This window comes from Moschus berezovskii, chromosome 13, assembly GCF_049115385.1.
Source record: "Moschus berezovskii isolate FMDL1 chromosome 13, NW_MosBer_1.0, whole genome shotgun sequence".
NCBI classification, from domain to species: Eukaryota; Metazoa; Chordata; class Mammalia; order Artiodactyla; family Moschidae; genus Moschus; species Moschus berezovskii.
In genome coordinates this window covers 30,271,594-30,292,974 of record NC_142472.1, presented here as the reverse complement: position 1 = coordinate 30,292,974, position 21,381 = coordinate 30,271,594, and the positions used below count along the sequence as shown (strand labels likewise).

The 21,381-nt window shown below is 37.0% G+C and overlaps 1 pseudogene; it reads right to left on the bottom strand.

Annotated features, from left to right (window-relative positions):
* Window positions 1–5,950: 5,950 nt before the first annotated feature.
* Window positions 5,951–7,719, bottom strand: LOC129556569 (T-complex protein 1 subunit zeta pseudogene; annotated as a pseudogene).
* Between the last annotated feature and the right edge of the window lie 13,662 nt (window positions 7,720–21,381).

The window sequence follows — 21,381 nt, the reverse complement described above, 5'->3', positions numbered from 1 at the left end:
TCTCAAGTGGATTGGACTTCAGAATTAACTTATAAGTGGGAAGCAGCCATGCTTCATCCCATGTGGAGTGATGGGACTGTGACAAGTGGGAGTGAGTAGAACCCTCATAATTGCTCTTTGATTCAAACCTTTTTCGATAACGCTGTGGTGGTGAAAGGCACTGAAGCTGCATAACTTTTTTGCTATTTTCTATTGGAAGGAAAGTTATGACCAACCTTGATAGTATATTAAAAAGCGGAGACATTACTTTGCCAACCAAGGTCCGTCTAGTCAAGGCAATGGTTTTTCCTGTGGTCATGTATGGATGTGAGAGTTGGACTGTGAAGAAAGCTGATCGCCGAAGAATCGATGCTTTTGAACTGTGGTGTTGGAGAAGACTCTTGAGAGTCCCTTATACTGCAAGGAGATCCAACCAGTCCATTCTAAGGGAGATCAATCCTGGATGTTCATTGGAGGGACTGATGCTAAAGCTGAAACTGCAATACTTTGGCCACCTCATGCGACGAGTTGACTCACTGGAAAAGACTCTGATGCTGGGAAAGGTTGGGGGCGGGAGGAGAAGGGGACGACGGAGAATGAGATGGCTGGATGTCATCACCGACTCTGTGGACATGAGTTTGAGTGAACTCCGGGAGTTGGTGATGGACAGGGAGGCCTGGCGTGCTGTGATTCATGGGGTCACGGAGAGTCGGACACGACTGAGCGACTGAACTGAACTGAATATTATATAAAATATTATCAACAGGATTTATTTGCTCTTAAATCACTAACTATTGCAAATAAATATGGAATTTATGTATTAATGGGATCATGGTTATGACCCCAGAAAATGTAACCTAATCTGTGTACTTATTAAGGTATGAGAAGGAGATGGCTTCCCTGATAGCTCAGCAGGTAAAGAATCTGCCTGCAATGCAGGAGACTCCGGAGATGCAGGTTTGATTCCTGGGCTGGGAATATCCCCTGGAGAAGGCTTAAATGGCAACCCATTCCCAGTGCTCTTGCCTGAAAAATACCATGGACAGAGATGCCTGACGGTTACAGTCCAAAGGTTCGCAAAGAGTCAGGTATGATTGAACAGGAGCATGGACAAGAAGAGGGAGATAATAACTGAAATGTTTCCTCTACATGAGCAGTGTTTCTTTCTGAATTGAGCATGCTTCATGTTAATTTTAGAATCAAAATTTGTCCTAAAGTGAGAAACAAAAAGGCATACATTTTCTTGTTGTTAATCAGAGGCTATATCTGTAGGTCTCATAAAAGAATGTGCATTATGGTTGTCTGCACTTAGAATTGTTAGTAAGTCTTGATCTGGGGTAAATTAATTTAATCCCGAGTCTAATTAAAAAATATAGCATATGTGTTACAACAGGTACCAATCTGGTCAGACAAATAAAAAGTAATTCCTCTCTGTGACAAGGCTGTGTGTGTGTGTGTGTGTGTGTGTGTGTGTGTGCATGTGTGTGTTTACATGTGATGAGAAAGTGACAAAGACAGAGAGAGACAGGAGAAAGAAAGGAAGGAAGGAAGAAAGGAGGGAAAATAATTTGCTACATGAAAAACTGAAGAGATGTTATAAATCAGAGACACTAATATTTGGTGATAGAAGAGAACTGAATCATTCTAACAGTGTAATCTTTTTTGATCTTTGAATTCACTCGAGTTTTTACCTAAAATATCAATAGGAAATTATTATAGATGTGCCAATAAATAGTTAAAGTGTTTTGGAGCATTGAAATAAACATAAGTAATTATAGACAGTCTTTTCAAGTTGACTAGTAAAAAATAATATAGAAAACTATTGTCCATTTATCAATATGTTTAATGGAATCTCCCTTCAGTATCTCCATTTTCTGGTAAATATTTGTTACAATTAATTGTAGTATGTATCTAGAAAATGTTCTTGATAGTTAAAAAGTGTAATGGCATCTAGGCAGTCGTTTAGATCATTTATTGTGTATTCTAAACAAATGTGAAATAGTGTACTTTTATAATATGATAAATCCAGAACTAATACAGGATTGGATTGGAAAAGCAGAGCATAAGAAAACATCAGGAGGCTCTCACAATAGTTCAAATGAGGGGTTTTAGTTGAAACAGAAATACGGGAAGGGCAGAACCATGTTAGACTACTGTGTACCTTTTCGATGTCCACAAAATATGTGAGTGGAAAGAACATCCAGGAGGAAAGGTAGCAGTTAGAAATACAAATTTATAGGTTCAAAAATGCTCACACAGAAGGGCTAGAGGAAATACTGATGGTTTAGTCTAAAACATGACTCAGAATGTTTTCCTGAGTGTTGAGGTTGAAAGCATTATTTTGCTTTTTGCCATTATTATTATTTTCTACTTTACTGAGGAGAAAGTGAAAAAAAATGCCAAGTGATATTAAAAAAGCATACTTGACTAGGAGCTCTGTGTCATGCAAACCTATTTTTAAAAGAATGCTGTAAAAATCACATTTTAGGGATTTTTGGAGAGTAAGATAGACTTTCAAACTCAGCGTTGCTATACAGGGCATTTCAGGGAGTCTTTACTCCAAGCGTTTGGTCATATTTGATGACAGAATATTTTAAAATGATGTCATTCAGTACATTTAAGAAATTTAATGGATTGCAACTCTAGGAAAAAATTTTTAATCAGAATTGACTATAAACAGCATTTTGAAATGAGTGGCCTTTTACTGAGCTTGAGGAAAGAAATGTATTTACTTTCAAATGTCATCCAAGAGAAACACATACTACTTAAACTGTTATATTGTATTCTTTTTCATCATTAGAAAATGTATGAGGTAAGGAATGTGGATGGGACATTTGCAACAATATCCCAGATATTCGGCAGTTATAAAAATTACATGAGAAATAGTAGATTTTGCTAAATGAACACATGGATGAATCATATGTGGCATTACTTGGAAGAATTGAAAGGGCTTATAACTCATGATTTGTGAGGGGTAAGGTGAAGGTTTCCGGGGTTTCAAGCCTGGGCAGCTGAGATGATACTAGTGTCATTAACAAAAGGAGAAACAAAAAGAGTAAAAATAGGAAACAGAATAATTAGAAAAAAAATATGAAAGAGAAAAAGTTCAGATCAGCTATCTTGTTGCCACAACAGCAGCATAGAAAAGTGAAATTTCCCACTACTCAGTGGAAGAATCTAGGGGAAGTTCATAGCTAGTGACACAGTTTGAAGTTATTTTCCCAGATTAAGTATTGCATTCCTAAAAGTAGATGAACTTGAAGGGCAGAGAGTATAAAGAAAGTGGGTTGAAAATACCTCCTTAGAGAGTGAGATGGAGGTAGGAGTGGGCAGGAGTTTTAAAAAAAATTAAAACAACAATGACAAAAAGCAGCTGATACAGATAGCATGATATAAGCCAGGAAAAGAAAGAATATCACAAAGAGAAAGTCAACCCCATTAAAGGAATTGGAATCATTTAAGATTCAGAAGTGTTATCTATAACCTTCTCTCACCCCCAGTATGAACCAGAAGCAGACTAATCTAATTGAACTGACCCCCTTGGGTTCAGATTTAATTTACTAGCTCTGTCAAAACTATTTTACTTTTGGGAAATTTAACTGATTAAGTGTTCATTCTCTACTGTACCTAATCATTTTACATGCTCACATATTTTAAATTCCCCATCTGACCACCTTGAAACTTATGGCTTCCCTTAGTAGAGCTTTGAAAACACACCAAAATTTTGCAGATGTACAAAGATAAATGCCAGATACGTTCATCAGTATAAATTCCAAGTGTGCTTTTTATTGAAATTTGACATCAAGTTTAATATATTGATGCAGCCATCCCTTTAATAAACACAATACTGTTTTTACAAATCCAACATTTCCTTCTCGCACATCAACCAGTGTTTCCAAAGGATGGTTTCCCCTTTGCCTTTTATGTGATTTACTGTCACTCCTTCCTGTCATCATACAGCTGCTACTCTTTGATTACCCTGCAGTCAGCTGCCTTCTTTCTGTCCGGGTAGCTTGTAGCTTTCCCTCTGCACTGCCTCTCAACTCTTCATTATCCTTTTGCTGTCAGTTTTGTTCAGCTCAGCTTCTGTCTTCATTCTCAGTTCCCATAACTGTAATCCCCTTCTATTTTTGGTCTACTGATTTTGTATCCCTTTTCTCCCTTTGCTTTTGGCTTCCTGTTCTGCTTTATGTATCTATCATGCTTTTTTTTTTTTTTTAAATCATGCTACATTTTAAATACTGCAACAGGTCTGAAGTTTTGCACCACAGAATATTATATTACTGTTTTCCCTGATCCCATTTTACTCCTGAACTTATTCCCCTTATATCATTTACTCTTCTAGGCACGTTAGGGCTGATAGTACTCATGCTTTGTGCAACACCCATGAATCAATATCCTTTATCGTGCTAAAGCAATTGAGAGTGGTCACCAGTGAATTGCTCTTTTTAGCTACTCCAGGGAAAGACTGTTCTCTTTTTTCAATTATTATTTCTTATTTCCACTAAAGAAAAACCATTCTGTATAAAAATAAAGAAAAATAAAGTCATGATATATTACAAATCACTAGTAGGAATTTTTCCATTTTTTAATTAGTTTTGATATCATTCGGTTGGGAGAAACAAAAATTCAGAATAACAGTTCTAATCTCTAAGTTTTATTATACCCTGTGCAACTGAGACCATCACCATGACACTAAAGCATGAAAAAAATTAAGTTCAATTACCTACTTGATGACATCTTGGCAAATGTCAACCAAAAGTGTCATGACTAAATTCAATTTTTATTACAGAGTTGAGGCAAATTTCTTTGTGTCAGTGAACAAAGTTAAAAACACAGATTTCTTATCCATTTTAATGCTAGATGATTGCCTGTCTCAAACTATATTAAATTATTACGAAGGGCTATGAAACTTGTTTTCCATTTCCTCCATATCACCATCCATCAGTATTCTAATCTGTAAATAAAAGGCTGGACAAGAAGTTTCCTATGGTAATTTTCTTCTAAATTGTTATTATAGTTGTAGCTGTCATGTCCAATTCTTTGCAACCCCATGAGCTGCAGCACGCCAGGCGTCAGGGTCCTTCAGTGTCTCCCAGAGTTTGCTCAAACTCATGTTCACTGAGTCACTGATGTTATCTAACCATCTTATCTTCGGTTGCCTCCTTCTCCTCCTGCAGGAAAGTTTAAGAAAACTTTCCCAGCATAAGAGTCTTTTCCAGTGAGTCAGTTCTTTGCATCATGTGGCCAAAGTACTGGAGCTTCAGCTTTAGCATCAGTCCTTCCAATGAATATTCAGGATTTATATCCTTTAGGAGTGCCTGGCTTCATCTCCTGGTAGTCCAAGGGACTCTAAAGAGACTTCTCCAACACCACAGTTCAAAAGCATCAATTCTTTGGCTCTCAGCTTTCTTTACGGTCCAACTTAATATTTCTAATTTTGCATAATAGTTTCAGTTGTGTTCACCAAAATAACAGAGATAAATGAAAAATTTATCTTCTTAACTTCCCCATTATCTGAAACTAAATTTTAGTTAATTCCATAGAGAGCTCAATAAGAGAATTTCTATTAAAAGTACTTAATCTGGAACATCTAAATTTATTGCAACTTAAGTTTTCTTTTCCTTTTGTTTGTGTTTTTCAAGGAAAATTTAATAACAAGGTAGATAACATATGCTTATCTAACATGTATGTTTATATCACTGAAGCTAAACCAAGGAACATCCTGTTTATTGGGTAATTTATGGCCCCTGTATGTGTGTGCACTGCAGTGCAATTTCAAAGATACAGTGATTATAATTTCAGAACTTCAGAATCTGAATAAATACCAGAGTTCTCTCTTTTTTCATATGTAAAAAGAAAAGAACATACCTTGAAAATTCTTTGAAGCTTGGACAAAAATTCTGTAGCTATATTCTTAGATCGTTCTGTAGAGTCTTCACTATTCAGATGATACAAGAGAAGCTTCAGTTCAGTGTTTTAGAGAATTCGTTTCACCTCTCATGATCTCATTAATCAGGAGAATGTTGGTGGCAACAACAGTGCAGAAGTGAAGAAGCTGTTTCTACACAAAATAGTTACCCCATATGTCTACTTCGTCTGCTACCACTGGCTCACCTGTGTTCAAGTCCACATCCACAAATAGACCTGATTCTGAAGGTTCTGCTTGAATTTTAACTAATGTTTCCAAAGGCTTAAAACCAGAATGCTGAACAAGAATTTGGGGATAATGAGCAAGGCATCAGTAAGTGCTTGCATTCCAAGTTGGGTCCTGACCTTTACACTGGGCTTGTATTTAATCAAGACGTCTGCCATTGCCTTGTCCACTCTACCAGCACCTGGAACTACACAGCCATCATCAATAGCATTTTTATTAGCCCTCAAGCCATTTATGATTGCACCTTTCATTTGAGTAAATGTGTGCTTATTTGGTCCTTTGATCAATAATGTGATAGGACAATGACTGTTTAATTTCTCAACAAAGATGAACTTCTTTTCTTCTGATGGATGTTCATAGACAAGTCCTGCACATCCCAAACAATCAGGATTTGGGCCACCAAGAGAATTTAGGGCTAGCCCACCACAAACAAGAGTCAGTCTTTCCATATTTCTCCTTTTAGCTCTTCTCAGATCTAGTCTGCCTTCTTTTCAAAAGCATGTAAGAAAATAGGGTCAATTTCCTTTCAACGAAGAATAGCAAATTCTTTATCTGAATCACTACAGACTTTCTTTTTCAAGTCTATTATTTTTTGACTCTGTCTTCAATGAATTTTCTTTTAGCTCTTACTAGTTTCTCCTTCTCCTCTGCACTCTTGTAAAAAAAATAACAGAATACACCACATTGTATCTGAGGATGCATACTTCTTTTACTCTCTTTTTCATATCAGGATGCTGTGCCCCATAATCCAAAACAAGACCTCTGATTAAGCCGGGATTGGCTTCAGGTTTATGTTTCATCCCCACGATCTCATCCATGATGAGGTCAATAGGTTCATCTTTTCTTTTTATGCCCAAAATAGAGTTCACTGCAGCCTCTGTTAAGACATCAGCAAGTTCAGCATGAACTTTAGTTCATAGAGATGTCCAGGGCACATCTATCTATAAGTGTTTCCTTGTCCATGTTTTTGTTTACTTTGTTCCAAAAACTGAAGTGCATTTCCTTTGAAGCTTCAAATACTTTTGCAATTATTCTGGGATGAAGATCTTCAAACGTGTAGAGAGCCATGTGCTTTAGGAGCTCTCTAATGACTCTGATGCTGGGAAAGGTTGGGGGTGGGAGGAGAAGGGGACGACAGAGAATGAGATGGCTGGATGGCATCACCGACTCCATGGACATGAGTTTGAGTGAACTCCGGGAGTTGGTGATGGACAGGGAGGCCTGGCGTGCTGTGATTCATGGGGTTGCGGAGAGTCGGACACGACTGAGTGACTGAACTGAATGATGAGGACATTGGAAGTATACCATTCACAGTTTTGTCATCATGGGCTGTTGCTACTTTGGCTGTTAAGGAGGTTGTCAGGTGTTGAATTTGCAATTTATGGAGAAGCACATTTCCGTCTTTAGTAGCTTGATGTCTCCAGCACCAGAAGCAAGCATCTTCATGGTGCCCTTAGGCTCCAAGTTGATGATCAGCGTGTCCTACATCCCCTGAACCCCTGCACTGCACTGATAGTGACCACCAATGCTGCTTGGGCTCAGGCCACCTCGGCCTTGGGGTTTAGGATTTTCACAGCTACCATAGCTGACCCAGCAGAGGAAAATAAGGGTCCTGGTATATGGAAAGCTCTGATGCAGTTTAGTGTGACCAACAACATACTTTTTCTTTACTGCTAATTCAGAATTATTTATACAAAGTATCAGTGAGTTTCTAATTGGCAAATTCAGCTAACCTTTGCTGAATTGATCATACTTGATCTCTTTGCTTCAGCAATATGTGAACCGTGAGCTCCCAGATGTTCAAGCAGGTTTTAGAAAAGGCAGAGGAACCAGAGATCAAATTGCCAACATCTGCTGGATCATGGAGAAAGCAAGAGAGTTCCAGAAAAACATCTATTTCTGCTTCATTGACTATGCCAAAGCCTTTGACTGTGTGGATCACAATAAACTGTGGAACATTCTGAAAGAGATGGGAATACCAGCCCACCTGACCTGCCTCTTGAGAAACCTGTGTGCAGGTCAGGAAGCAACTGTACATGGAACAACACACTGGTTCCAAATAGGAAAAGGAGTGCGTCAAGGCTGTATATTGTCACCCTGCTTATTTAACTTATATGCAGAGTACATCATGAGGAACGCTGGGCTGGAAGAAGCACAAGCTGGAATCAAGATTGCTGGGAGAAATATCAATAACCTCAGATATGCAGATGACACCACCCTTATGGCAGAAAGTGAAGAGGAACTAAAAAGCCTCATGATGAAAGTGAAAGAGGAGAGTGAAAAGTTCGGCTTGAAGCTCAACATTCAGAAAGCAAAGATCATGGCACCTGGTCCCATCACTTCATGGGAAATAGATGGAAAAACAGTGGAAACAATGTCAGACTTTATTTTTTGGGGTTCCAAAATCACTGCGGATGCTGACTGCAGCCATGAAATTAAAAGACTCTTACTCCTTGGAAGGAAAGTTATGACCAACCTAGATAGCATATTAAAAAGCAGAGACATTACTTTGCCAACCAAGGTCTGTATAGTCAACGCTATGGTTTTTCCTGTGGTCATGTATGGATGTGAGAGTTGGACTGTGAAGGAAGCTGATCGCCGAAGAATTGATACTTTTGAACTGTGGTGCTGGAGAAGACTCTTGAGAGTCCCTTGTTCTGCAAGGAGATCCAACCAGTCCATTCTAAAGGAGATCAATCCTGGGTGGTCATTGGAAGGACTGATGCTAAAGCTGAAACTGCAATACTTTGGCCACCTCATGCGGTGAGTTGACTCCCTGGAAAAGACTCTGATGCTGGGAGCGATTGGGGGTGGGAGGAGACGGGGACGACAGAGAATGAGATGGCTGGATGACATCACCGACTCTGTGGACATGAGTTTGAGTGAACTCCAGGAGTTGGTGATGGACAGGGAGGCCTGGTGTGCTGTGGTTCATGGGGTCGCGGAGAGTCGGACACGACTGAGCAACTGAACTGAACTGAACTGAACTGATCTCTTTGCTGAGGTAGCTTCATGATACACTTTCTGTAATGCTTCTCCATGCTTGATATCTTTATCCTCTCCTTCTTCTCCTGTGATCGTTCCTTCTCAATATCACCATCTGTCTCTGCTAGTACTTTTTATCTATGCAATCACATGCTTCTTATGCATTAGTTATTCTTAAAGGTGTATCTGCACCCGTTATTCCTCACCTTGCTTTCTAGATATTCACATATGTCTGGTGGCTGGTCATATCTGTATTTTTTACAAGCTACTAAAGTCTCTCCCTGACCTTACTGGATATCACTCTTCCCCACTCACCTGATACATGTTCTGCATCCTAACTCTATCCTCACCAATCGTACTATCGTCCAGTCACTAGGCCAGATCTGAGACTACCTTCCATTCCTCAAGCCTCACAACTAGTCACTTTAACTGTACCTCAGGGTCACTCAGATCACAGTTCCTGTCTCTGGTTACCTTTGTGCACTGAAGTTTTATGCTTTCAGTGTGAGTTTTCTACAAATCAATATCATCAAGCCCTTCTACTACCCCCTGAGTTTCTTCCCAAGACCTTGACAATGAAGAACAAGTACCTCTGGGTGGTAAACAAGACTTTACATGACCTGAGCTTCACTAACTCTCCAGGTATCTATTACTGATTCCATTTTCTATCCCACTCTTTTGACAAAAGCAAAATTATTTTCTGTTCTTTTTTGGCCTCTAGTCTTTTTTCACAGTTTTCATCCATCTTCAGTGTTGCTGTTAAAAAATCTAATAAAAGTCTATATATTCTCCTTATCCTCCTGTAAACGCTAAGGCAGTCAATTTACCACCTTTTTTTTTTTTTTTTTGGTATCTTGCTTTCCTCTTTAGAAAAGAGTATTCAGATGAAATGTATGTTTTCAAACAACCAATAGTGGCAAAGATCTGTATTAAATGTACCTTGACATTTATTTCTCTTTATGCTTTTTCCTTCTACAAGACAAACACAGCTCTTTATAATTCTTCTCGTTTATGGAGAGAGCCATTTTGTTATATTTGTAAGCTTTAGAAAATTATAATATGAATCATTACCTTTCCCTGGGTTATATGTAGAAATTGTATGATTTTGATTTAATGTTTTCTATTGACACCAGCCATTTTTAAGCATATTCACTATCATTTTAAGCCTGAATTCATCAATACCCATTCTATGAAACGATGATTAAAAAATATCTTCCATACTCAAATAAATGTTAGAAATGCTGGGTTAAAAGTCAATAGATGTTTGTGGGTAGGAAATCTTAAAATTATTGTTTTATTCATGTTCCCTTTGAATATTCAGGAGGGAGATATACAATAACAGAGTGCTTCACAAATATATTTCATCAGAATATTTTTATTTTTTATTTATTTATTTTTTTTATCTCCAATTTGTTTTGTTTTTTACTTTACATTATTGTATTGGTTTTGAAATACATTGACATGAATCTGCCCCAGGTGTAAAGAATATTTTTAAATGACAACTATTTCCTTCTATCAAATGGATTTCTGGCAGTTATTATCATGTATCAAACCAACATCAATTTTGAAAATGCTGATCTAATTTTTAACCTTCTAAACTGTCAGAAGGTATTCCTTGGACTCATTTAATTAGCAAGTTCTAAATGTTATAAGAAGCTAATCTTCCAGAAGAAGACAAGAACCTTAGGAAATGTTGCCAAAATCGATCATCTTTATGTTGTCGAAATGGCTAGATGATTACTCTTGTCTTTCTTGATAACCTACTATGTATTAAGGATCATGGGTTTTATAGGGAGGAAAAGATCTAGACACTATGGACATCCAGTTAATAAGATGCAAGTTTTACTTTACAGGAGCTTTTGTCTGCTCTGGTATTTCTAGGTAGGATTCTTATTTTAGTGTTGGCAGTATCTGGTGGAGATAAGGTGCCTAATGGCAGATTCTGTCCTTTCACAAGTGCCGGACATGATGTCTGTCAGAATCTAGATGACAAAATATGATAGTATACAAGAGAGGTGATGATACCCAATAAAATGCAAAGGGAATGCTCCAGTTTAGCATAGAAGATATCCTTGAGCATCTGGGACACTTTAAGGACTCTGAAAATAGCATAGAATATAAGAAAATAACAAAGTTCCTTGGCGAAAAAGTAGGAACAAAAGTGAATATAGTTAACCATAAAAAGAGAATGAAATAATGTCATTTGCAGCGCTATGACTGGATCTAGAAATTACCACACTAAGTGAAGTCAGTCAGAAAGAGGAAGACATATGCCATATGATAATACTTATATGTGAAATCTAAAAATATGATACAGATGAACTTATCTATGAAGCAGAAACAGACTCACAGACATAGAGAACAGACTTCTGGTTACCAAGGAGGAGGGAGATAGAAGAAAGAAGGATTGGGAATTTGGGAAAAACAGATGCAAATTATTATATTAGGATGGATAAATAACAAGGTCCTACTGTATAGCACAGGTAGCTATATTCAGTATCCTATGACAAAGCATTATGGAAAATAATATATATATATATTTATATATAAAATTATATACAACTGAATCATTTTGCTGTACAGCAGAAATTAGCTGCTACTGCTAAGTCACTTCAGTTGTGTCCGACTCTGTGCGACCCCATAGACGGAAGCCCACCAGGCTCCCCCATCCCTGGGATTCTCCAGGCAAGAACACTGGAGTGGGTTGCCATTTCCTTCTCCAGTGTGTGAAAGTGAAAAATGAAAGTGAAGTCACTCAGTCGTGTCCGACCCTTAGCGACCCCACAGACTACAGCCAACCAGGCTCCTCCATCCATGGGATTTTCTAGGCAATAGTACTGGAGTGGCTTGCCATTGCCTTCTCCGGCAGAAATTAGCACAACATTGTAAATCAACTATACTTCAATGTGCCTGTTAAGTTGCTTCAGCTGTGTCAGACTCTGCAACTCTATGGACTGTAGCCTGCCAAGGTTCCTCTGTCCATTGGATTCTCCAGGCACAAATACTGGAGTGTGTTGCCATGCCCTCCTCCAGGAGATCTTCTGTACTCAAGGATTGAACCTGCATCTCTTACATCTACCTGCATTGGCAGGTGAGTTCTTTACCACTAGCGCCACCTGGGAATCCCCTATATGTCAATAAGCTAAACTACGAAAAGAGTGAATAGACTCTGTTCCTCCATTTGATGCATGATATCTTAGGGCTTGAGATGTGCCATCGAGTATTTTCAGCAGCAACAATAGAGTGATTCTTAAAACATAGTCCCTTGGCATTAATGTGTCTGAGTTTGGTGACAGTTTGTACCAATAAGTGTGAGACCAGTAGTTACATGGATAAATAGGTAACTTTGAGGAAAGTGTCAATCAAGTATAATGTGTCATCTAAAACCTTTCAGAGCACTGTATTCATGCTAGGCACCTCAGAGTAAAAACCTTAAAATCAACCGAAGAAGGTATAAAAGAAACAAAGAAATTGGCCTACCAGAGAAAAAGGAACAAGTCTTTGGAATAATTTCTTCAAATATAACATCTGCTACAATCTTTCACTGGAAGATTTAGCTACCTAATGAGAAATATCTTCTTATTTCTTATTTGGTTATCATCTTGTCCTCAATTGTAACTAAGGGTTCTATTCCTACTATTCTACTGAATGTTTTAGCCCTCATTATGGAACCCCAAGGGCTTCTCTGGTAGCTCAGATGGTAAAGAATCTGCCTACAATGCAGGAGACCCAGGTTCAATCCCTGGGTTGGGAAGATCCCCTGGAGAAGGGGAATGGCTACCCACTACAGTATTCTTGCCTGGAGAATTTCATGGACAGAGGAACCTGGTGGGCTACAGTACATGGAGTTGCAAAGAGTCATACATGACTGAGAGTACACTGAACTTATAAAACCTCAAAGGCTTAATTCTCAGTCATCTTAGCCTTTGCTCCCTTCTCTTAAAAAGTTGCATTCTCAGTCAACACAGAGAAAATAAACACTTTGAAGGAACTGTAAATAAATGGTCTTGATATAATGATGAAAATATATATAATGTATACATTTTAGATTTAATTACCTAGATTTTGTGCATTTGAATAAATTGTCTTATTTCCAGTCTAGTTCCCTCAAAGGTAGAATTTCTCTCAGAATGGTATTCTTTCACACCAACACTTTAGATTACTCATCACTCAATTTCATTCTCATTCCATTTTCTCTTAAATAATCTCTTCAGATTGAAGGGAGAAGATTTACTTCAAAAGATTGCTTTTGAAGTACTACAAAAGAGGAAATTTAATTTTTCGAACATAAAATTAAGTAGACTTAGGTTCAGTTCAGTTCAGTTCAGTTCAGTCGCTCAGTTGTGACCGACTCTTTGTGACCCCATGAATCACAGCACGCCAGGCCTCCCTGTCCATCACCAACTCCCGGAGTTCACTCAAACTCATGTCCATCGAGTTGGTGATGCCATCCAGCCATCTCATTCTCTGTCATCCCTGTCTCCTCCCGCCCCCAATCCTTCCCAGCATCAGAGTCTTTTCCAGTGAGTCGGAGGGGTTTTTGGGGTTGTTTTGGTTTTGTTTTTTTTTTAACCCCAAATTAATATTATACTTAGTAACTTTAAAAATGATGCCTTTATTAATAAAGTTGTATAAAAGAAAATTAAGATGCTCATGAGATCTGTTAATAAAACCTCTGTTTTAGATTTGCTTTAGATAAATATATAAAAAAATTATTGATCCATACTGGTGAAGGCACAAAGGAAGTAAAATTGACAGAGGCCATTCATATGATATTGTAACTCTGATAGTTTATAAGAATTCATGAACTTCAACTTACAATTATTTTAAATCTTCAAGAATTATTTTTTTAAGAAACTGTCAGGGCACACACCCATATACTTTGAAGAAAGTAGACAAAGCTAGAAGGATAGATACCCATATAGGAAGTAAAAATCTTGAAAAGTACACTTAAGTTGTTCCATGTGTTTAATATTTGACAGTTGTTTTTGAGCAGTAATCTCTTATTACGTAAATATACCATATTTGTGTTTTAATGCTCCAGAGATTTCAATGAAAAAGGTATGCATGGAAATGTACAGGGGGATGAATTTCCTGAAATATCAAATGCAATTGTTACTGACAACTGTATTAATCCTTGAAATCCATGACATGAACTCTAAAATAAAATTTTATGTAATGGCTTAAATATGGATACATATGTAATCACCTTCCTTAATAGCATGGTACAACAATTATAATGTATTTTAATTTGAAAAGCACTTTCTTTGTACCTATTAGCCCTGCAACTATAGCTCAAAAAATAATTTATTCTTGTAAACAGGCCAAGTATGCAATAATTCTTCAGAACAATTTTATTTAAATGACATACTGTCATATTTAAATAAATAATATTGTCTTTGGCCTATAGCTAGAAGCATGGCTTGAGTTTTAATGAAACTTAGCAAAGCAATATTGTAATAGAAAAAGGATTTAAATATATTGTTTTCTTTAATTCCTGTATTTTTCATTCTTTAGAGTTTGTATCCTTACCCTGCATGATACATTTAGAACCCTGTAGCTATTAATATAATATTCATATTATACAGGGAATGAGACAAGAAAAAATACATGAAATAATGAGTGAGTTTAAGAGCCTCATAGGGACGTTTATATCTATCTTCTTAAAGCTGAATATTTATTTTACTTTTCTATGGCCTCTGGTTCTGTAGCAATTCACTCTGTGAAGACACTGCTCTATTTGGTCAAAACCTGACATCTCATGCAAAAGTAAGTCAATTGTACATTTTGCAGAGAGTGCATTATCACAGGCCTCATTATAAACAGCGAGGCAGTGGTTTGATTTAATTTAAATAATGTGTGACTTTGTAGAATTGGATTTACTTTTTCAGTCCTTGTATCAGATGTAACAAAGTCACTCTAAAAATATTGATATTCCTACAGATTTTTCTCGTATGAATGTAGTTTGAAGCAGAAAAGCCTTGGGGTTCCAGAGAGAATACAGTCAAAGGAAGATGATGATGGTTACATGGAGCTCCGCACATCCACTCAGATGTTTTAGATGTCAGTTGACACTTCTTGGATTTGTTTTTCTTAATCTCAAGATTTGACTCTAGAAGATGATTTCATTTTTGCTCTCTTCATCTTTTTCATATTTGTTTCTTTCCACTGTCAGAATTCTTGTATGACCCTGATGACATCATCCTTAAATTGCTGGACGTTTTTCGCTAATTTTTCCAGTCCCTAATCTCTCTTCCTTCAATACTTAACAGCAAATTATTCTTATTAAAACACTATTTAAATTTTAAATTCATATTGTGCAGTAAATAATCCTCTAAAAACATTTAAAAATCAAATCAAATTCCTATCTTCCCTAAATATTTATAACATTCCTGGGCTCCCCTATGTTCTCAATAAGAATGGAGCTGTCAAAAAATGAGACAGAGGAAGTGGATCTGCAATAGTACCCATGCAATAATATTATTAATAATAATGCATATTTTAGAAAGGAAAAACAAAAAATATGTAGGGAAACAAATCTATGAAAATACCAAAAACTGTAAAACGGGCCTAAGAGCCTAACCTGAGAATATGGCAGCCTTTCTTACTATTTTGGTACACATGATAGATATTACCCCTGTACTGGTTCTCCTTGAATTCTAGGCATCCTGGAGAATTACATTATCCTCATAAGATGTGGTCAAGTAATGTGCTCTGCACAGTGAAACCTGAGAGGCAGAACACCCATGTAGTACTTGCAGGCAGAGACATTTAAGACGTAATTCCATTGACAGACATAGAGTAGTGTATGAAAGAAATAAATCTTTGTGTTCCTAAGATATTGATGCTTTAGAATTATTACATCCTACATTGACTGATATAGTCCTCTGAAGACTACTTTCCAGCTCCCAGGTAAGAGAAAATAAATTTTTCAATGCTTTACCTATTTGTTTTGAACCTAGAATCTGTGTATATGCATGATGACGTTAAATCCTTCAACTAATAAGCCTTAGAGAGAGAAATGTGTTAGAACTTGCAGAATCTCTTATTCCTAAAGTGACAACATCTGACTTAGCAGTTATACGCTATAAACAATCTCAATCATGCAAAAAGGCCTAAGTTGACCAAAAATTTTTATAGCTGACATCACATACTGTTATTTAACTTTCATTTGCTTACTCATTATTTACATGGGAAAAACTTATTAAATATGAAATCATAAAATAGTATGATGTATTTTAGCCCCTATTAACTAGCAAGGTAAATCAAAAATCTTGTTCCTAGTGCTTGGGTTTTATGATGAGTCAAATATTTTGAAAGACTTTTCACATGTAAGGTTTGAATCAGAAGCTGATTAATTCCTCATACACACAGATTAATAACTTTATAGATAAAGTCATGAGCATAAAATAAGCTGTAAATTACATAGAACGTAATTAAGAGGAAGAAATAAAAATACAGTATATGTTGGTTGACATTTAAATGCCAAAATTTTATGTTTGACTTATTTTATACAGATCAATGGAGAAAACGTTTCCAAAAATTCATATTGTTGCATAGAGCTCTATTACCTTATCTGTCAGATGAAAATTATGCTCACATACTTAACAGGAAGATCCATACATTTTTACTCCAATAATCCTAAGGGGAAAAAAGTATATAGGAAATCTGTAAGTGCTTCAGTTTTAATATGAAAAAAGTAACACTGCCATAAATAAGCTAATAAGTAATAAAAAGATGATTTATAATATAGTTTCCTTAAGATAAGACACATGTAGGCAATATGGATGAGAGTTGCTCAGTTGTGTCTGACTCTTTGAGACCCCATAACTATACAATCCATGGACTTCTCCAGGCCAGAATACTGGAGTGGGTAGCCTTTCCATTCTCAAGGGGATCTTCCCAACCCAGCGATCAAACCCAGGTCCCGCTCATTGCAGGTGGATTCTTTACCAGCTGAGCCACAAGGGAAGCCCATGTAGGCAATATATCAGAGTCTTAATGTTTGAAGACAAGAGATCTTAAGATAGATTGCCTGGTTAAAATGATGCAGTCCTATTTACCAACTATGTGATATGGGGAAGTACATCTGACATCCCCAATTTGTGATTCATGGGGTCGCAAAGAGTTGGACACGACTGAGCGACTGAACTGAACAGAATATGTTAAATGGAAACAGACTGCCTATTCCATATGGCTATTTTGAGAATTAAGTGAACTGAGACAACCATAATCTTTAAAACAAAGTAATTACTCAATATATATTAACTTAAAAAATTTAATTGGAGGATACTTGCTTTACAATATTGTGTTGGCCTCTGCCATACAACAATGAGAATCAGTCACCAGTACACATATGTCCCCTCCTTCCTGAACCTCACCCCCACTCCCCACCCCATCTCACCCCTCCAGTTTGTCAGAGAGCATCAGATTGAGCTGCCTGTGCCCATATAGCAACTTACAACTATTTTACACTGGGTAGTGTCTATATGTCAATACTGCTCTCAGTTTGTCCCACCATCTCCTTCCTCCACTGTGTCCAAAGTCTGTTCTTTATGTGTGCATCTCTATTCCTTCCCTACAGTTAGGTTCATCAGTACTCTTTTTTCTAGATTCCATATACATTCATTAATACACAAAATTTGTTTTTCTTTTTCTGAATTACTTCATTCTGTATAACAGGCTCTAGGTTCATCCACCTCCCCAGAACTAACTCAAATGTGTGTTCCTTCAACTGTATTAAATTTGATATTGGTATTTTCTGAACAGGAAAAAGATTGTGGTGAGTGGTGTTTCAAAAGTGGATGTCTTAATGGATATTTTTAATTGCTTAAAACTTTCCCTTCATATAGTATAATGCACTTTCAGAGGATATGGGTTTTATAATATTCTCATAGAACTGACAGTAACTATAGCGTTTTATACTTATTGACCAAAGTTTTTTTAATATTGAAGTATCATTGATATTAATTTACTTTATAAAATTAAAAATAAATGTAAATGAAAACCTTAGCAGTGAAAGTAAAATTACACTGAAGAGGTATCTGTAGAATCAACTGTTTTTTTCTATCTTTAAGATTCAGTTTTAATGGGGCTTCAAATTTATTTCGTTTCCCACTTCGTTTTTCTGATAACCATTTTCTAAATTAATACAATCGCTCATTTTCTGAGTATACAAACTGGGTATACTCACAAACTAGGTATATTACTGGAAACAGATAATTTGAGAATAACCTTTTTGTCTTTAAGAAGCTTAGATATATAACACAGGCAAAAGCATGTACACACATGATTACAGTATCGTGAAATAATTATTAGAAGAGAGGTGTTTACAAAGGACACACAATCATATTTCACAGGTAAATCAAGTAAGGCTAGCAAGGGAGAAGACAGCTGATCCATATCCTGACTGTTGAGGAGGCACCTCAGGGGATGAAGGGCAGACATGGAGGAAAGGGCGTTGATGGAGTGTGGATTTCCAGGTGTATGAAGTGGATTACTCAAGAGGCAGGCAGCATCTAAGACCCACTGCATCTAAGAATCAGCAAGTGTTGGCTGCAAGGGATGAAAAGTGGGGAAAGTGATAGGTACAAATCATGAAGGGCCTTGTATCACTATTTAAATATATTTAGTGCTTATTTGCTAAATTATGGAGAGCCATTGAATGTTTTATGGAATGTAAAGTTGTAATGATATTACAGGGATTGAGGCAAGGCCATTGGCAAACTAATAATTGGATATGGGAACAAAAGAGGAAGAGTAAATAGTCTTCAAAGTTTTCTTGGTCTTTGGTTCCACTGAGCAGCAACTAAATTAGACTCATAAAAATTGTATAGTGAAAGCAGATATGTTTGCATTTAATGAAAAAACACAATAAAAACCATTAGACCATGCAATCTGGATTTGGTACAGGTAGGTACTAACTATTCTATATCATTTTTTAGGAAAAATCTTTGGTTCTGAAAGTTTACCTGATTAGCTGCATAGCTACAAAGGAGATTTATTTAAAACAAAATAGTGCAGTACTCAAAGAACTTTACAAAAAGGAAGGAGAAAGAACAAATGTTAGTATCAAATTGTGTAGTACTCAGCAGGTCCTTAATATGTGCTATGTGATAATTACTGCTGTAATAAAAGGGGACCTGCTTTCAACTCTTAATTTTCTAAACAGCTCAAGTCTGACTCTTTGAAGTAATAGGTGAGATTAAACACCATCATAAAATATAATATAGAATTACCATTCTATTTCCAGGGGCAAATTGAATGAACTTATAATAGGCCAAGTCCGGGAGTTACTCATAAAAGGCTAGATATCAGATATTATAGTGAAGGAGCTCCTGTAAATCACAGTATGATGGGTCAAAGTTATTCTCAGTATAAAGTTATGCAGAGAGAGGTAGAGATTATCCCAGGTTGGTAAAATCTCAGCAGAATACAGCACACACAGCAATCCAGTCATATAAGGAAGTTATGGCCAGCTTTATCACACTACCAGTGATAAAGTTATTCTCAAAAAGAGTGTTTATTTTCTGAGTATAAACCACACATTCTCTCTCAAATTCTTTCATTCTTGCAACTTTCTGCAAGTTTGAAAAGTGTCTTAAAGTTTTAAATAAATGAACCAGTAGCAATAAAAAAGGGGAAAAGAAAAAGCACAAACAAGTTTGCCATGTTTATTTTTTTGCCTGAAACTAAAAGAAAAAGAAAATTGTGGGTGTCTATTTTAAAATATCTCTACTTTTGAATGTGTTTGAATTTTTCATCACATACTTTTAAAATGCAGAAATACATTTTATGCTTTCTTAAAATTTTTTCTAAATGACCTAAATGATCAAAGTTTCAGACTTAGAATATAAAAAAATATATAGCTATCCAGAATGACTCTTTTTCCAAACTCATTGAAATTTCTTATATTTATATATCCATTAGATGACATAAATAAACTCATGTGCACAGTTCAGTCCAGTTCAGTTCAGTTGCTCAGTCCTGTCCAACTCTTTGCGACCCCATGAACCGCAGCATGAAAGGCCTCCCTGTCCATCACCAACTCCTGGAGTTTACCCAACTCATGTCCATTGAGTCGGTGATGCCATCCAACCATCTCACCCTGTCATCCCCTTCTCCTCCTGCCCTCAATCTTTTCCAGCATCAGGGTCTTTTTCAATGAGTCAGCTCTTTGCATCAGGTGGTCAAAGTATTGGAGTTTCAGCTTCAACATCAGTCCTTCCAATGACTGATCTCCCTTAGGATGGACTGGATGGAAATCCTTGTAGTCCAAGGGACTCTCAAGAGTCTTTTCCAACACCACAGTTCAAAAGCATCAATTCTTCAGCACTCAACTTTCTTAATAGTCCAGCTCTCACATCCATACATTACTACGGGAAAAACCATAGCCTTGACTAGACGGACCTTTGTTGACAAAGTAATGTCTCTGCTTTTTAATATGCTGTCTAGGTTGGTCATAACTTTCCTTCCAAGGAGTAAGCGGCTTTTAATTTCATGTTACAATCACCATCTGCAGTGATTTTGGAGCCCAGAAAAATAAAGTCAGTCACTGTTTCCACTGTTTCCCCATCTGTTTGCCATGAAGTGATGGGACCAGATGCCATGATCTTAGTGTTCTGAATGTTGAGCTTTAAGCCAACTTTTTCACTCTCCTCTTTCACTGTCATCAAGAGGCTCTTTAGTTCGTCTTCACTTTCTGCATAAGGGAGGTGTCATCTGCATATCTGAGGTTACTGATATTTCTCCCGGCATTCCAGCTTGTGCTTCCTCCAGCCCAACATTCCTCATGATGTACTCTGCATATAAGTTAAATGAGCAGGTTGACAATATACAGCCTTGATGTACTCCTTTTCCTATTTGGAACCAGTCTGTTGTTGCATGTCCAGTTCTAACTGTTGCTTCCTGACCTGCATACAGGTTTCTCAAGAGGCAGATCAGGTGGTCTGGTATTCCCATCTCTCTCAGAATTTTCCACAGTTTATTGTGATCCACACAGTCAAAGGCTTTGGCATAGTCAGCAAAGCAGAAATAGATGTCTTTCTGGAACTCTCTTGTTTTTTCGATGATCCAGCGGATGTTGACGATTTGATCTCTGGTTCCTTTACCCTTTCTAAAACCAATTTGAACATCTGGAAGGTCATGGTTCATGTATTGCTGAAGCCTGGCTTGGAGAATTTTGAGCATTACTTTTACTAGCGTGTGAGATGGGTGCACAATGAGCTCAATAAACAGATGCAAGAATAATACAAATAACT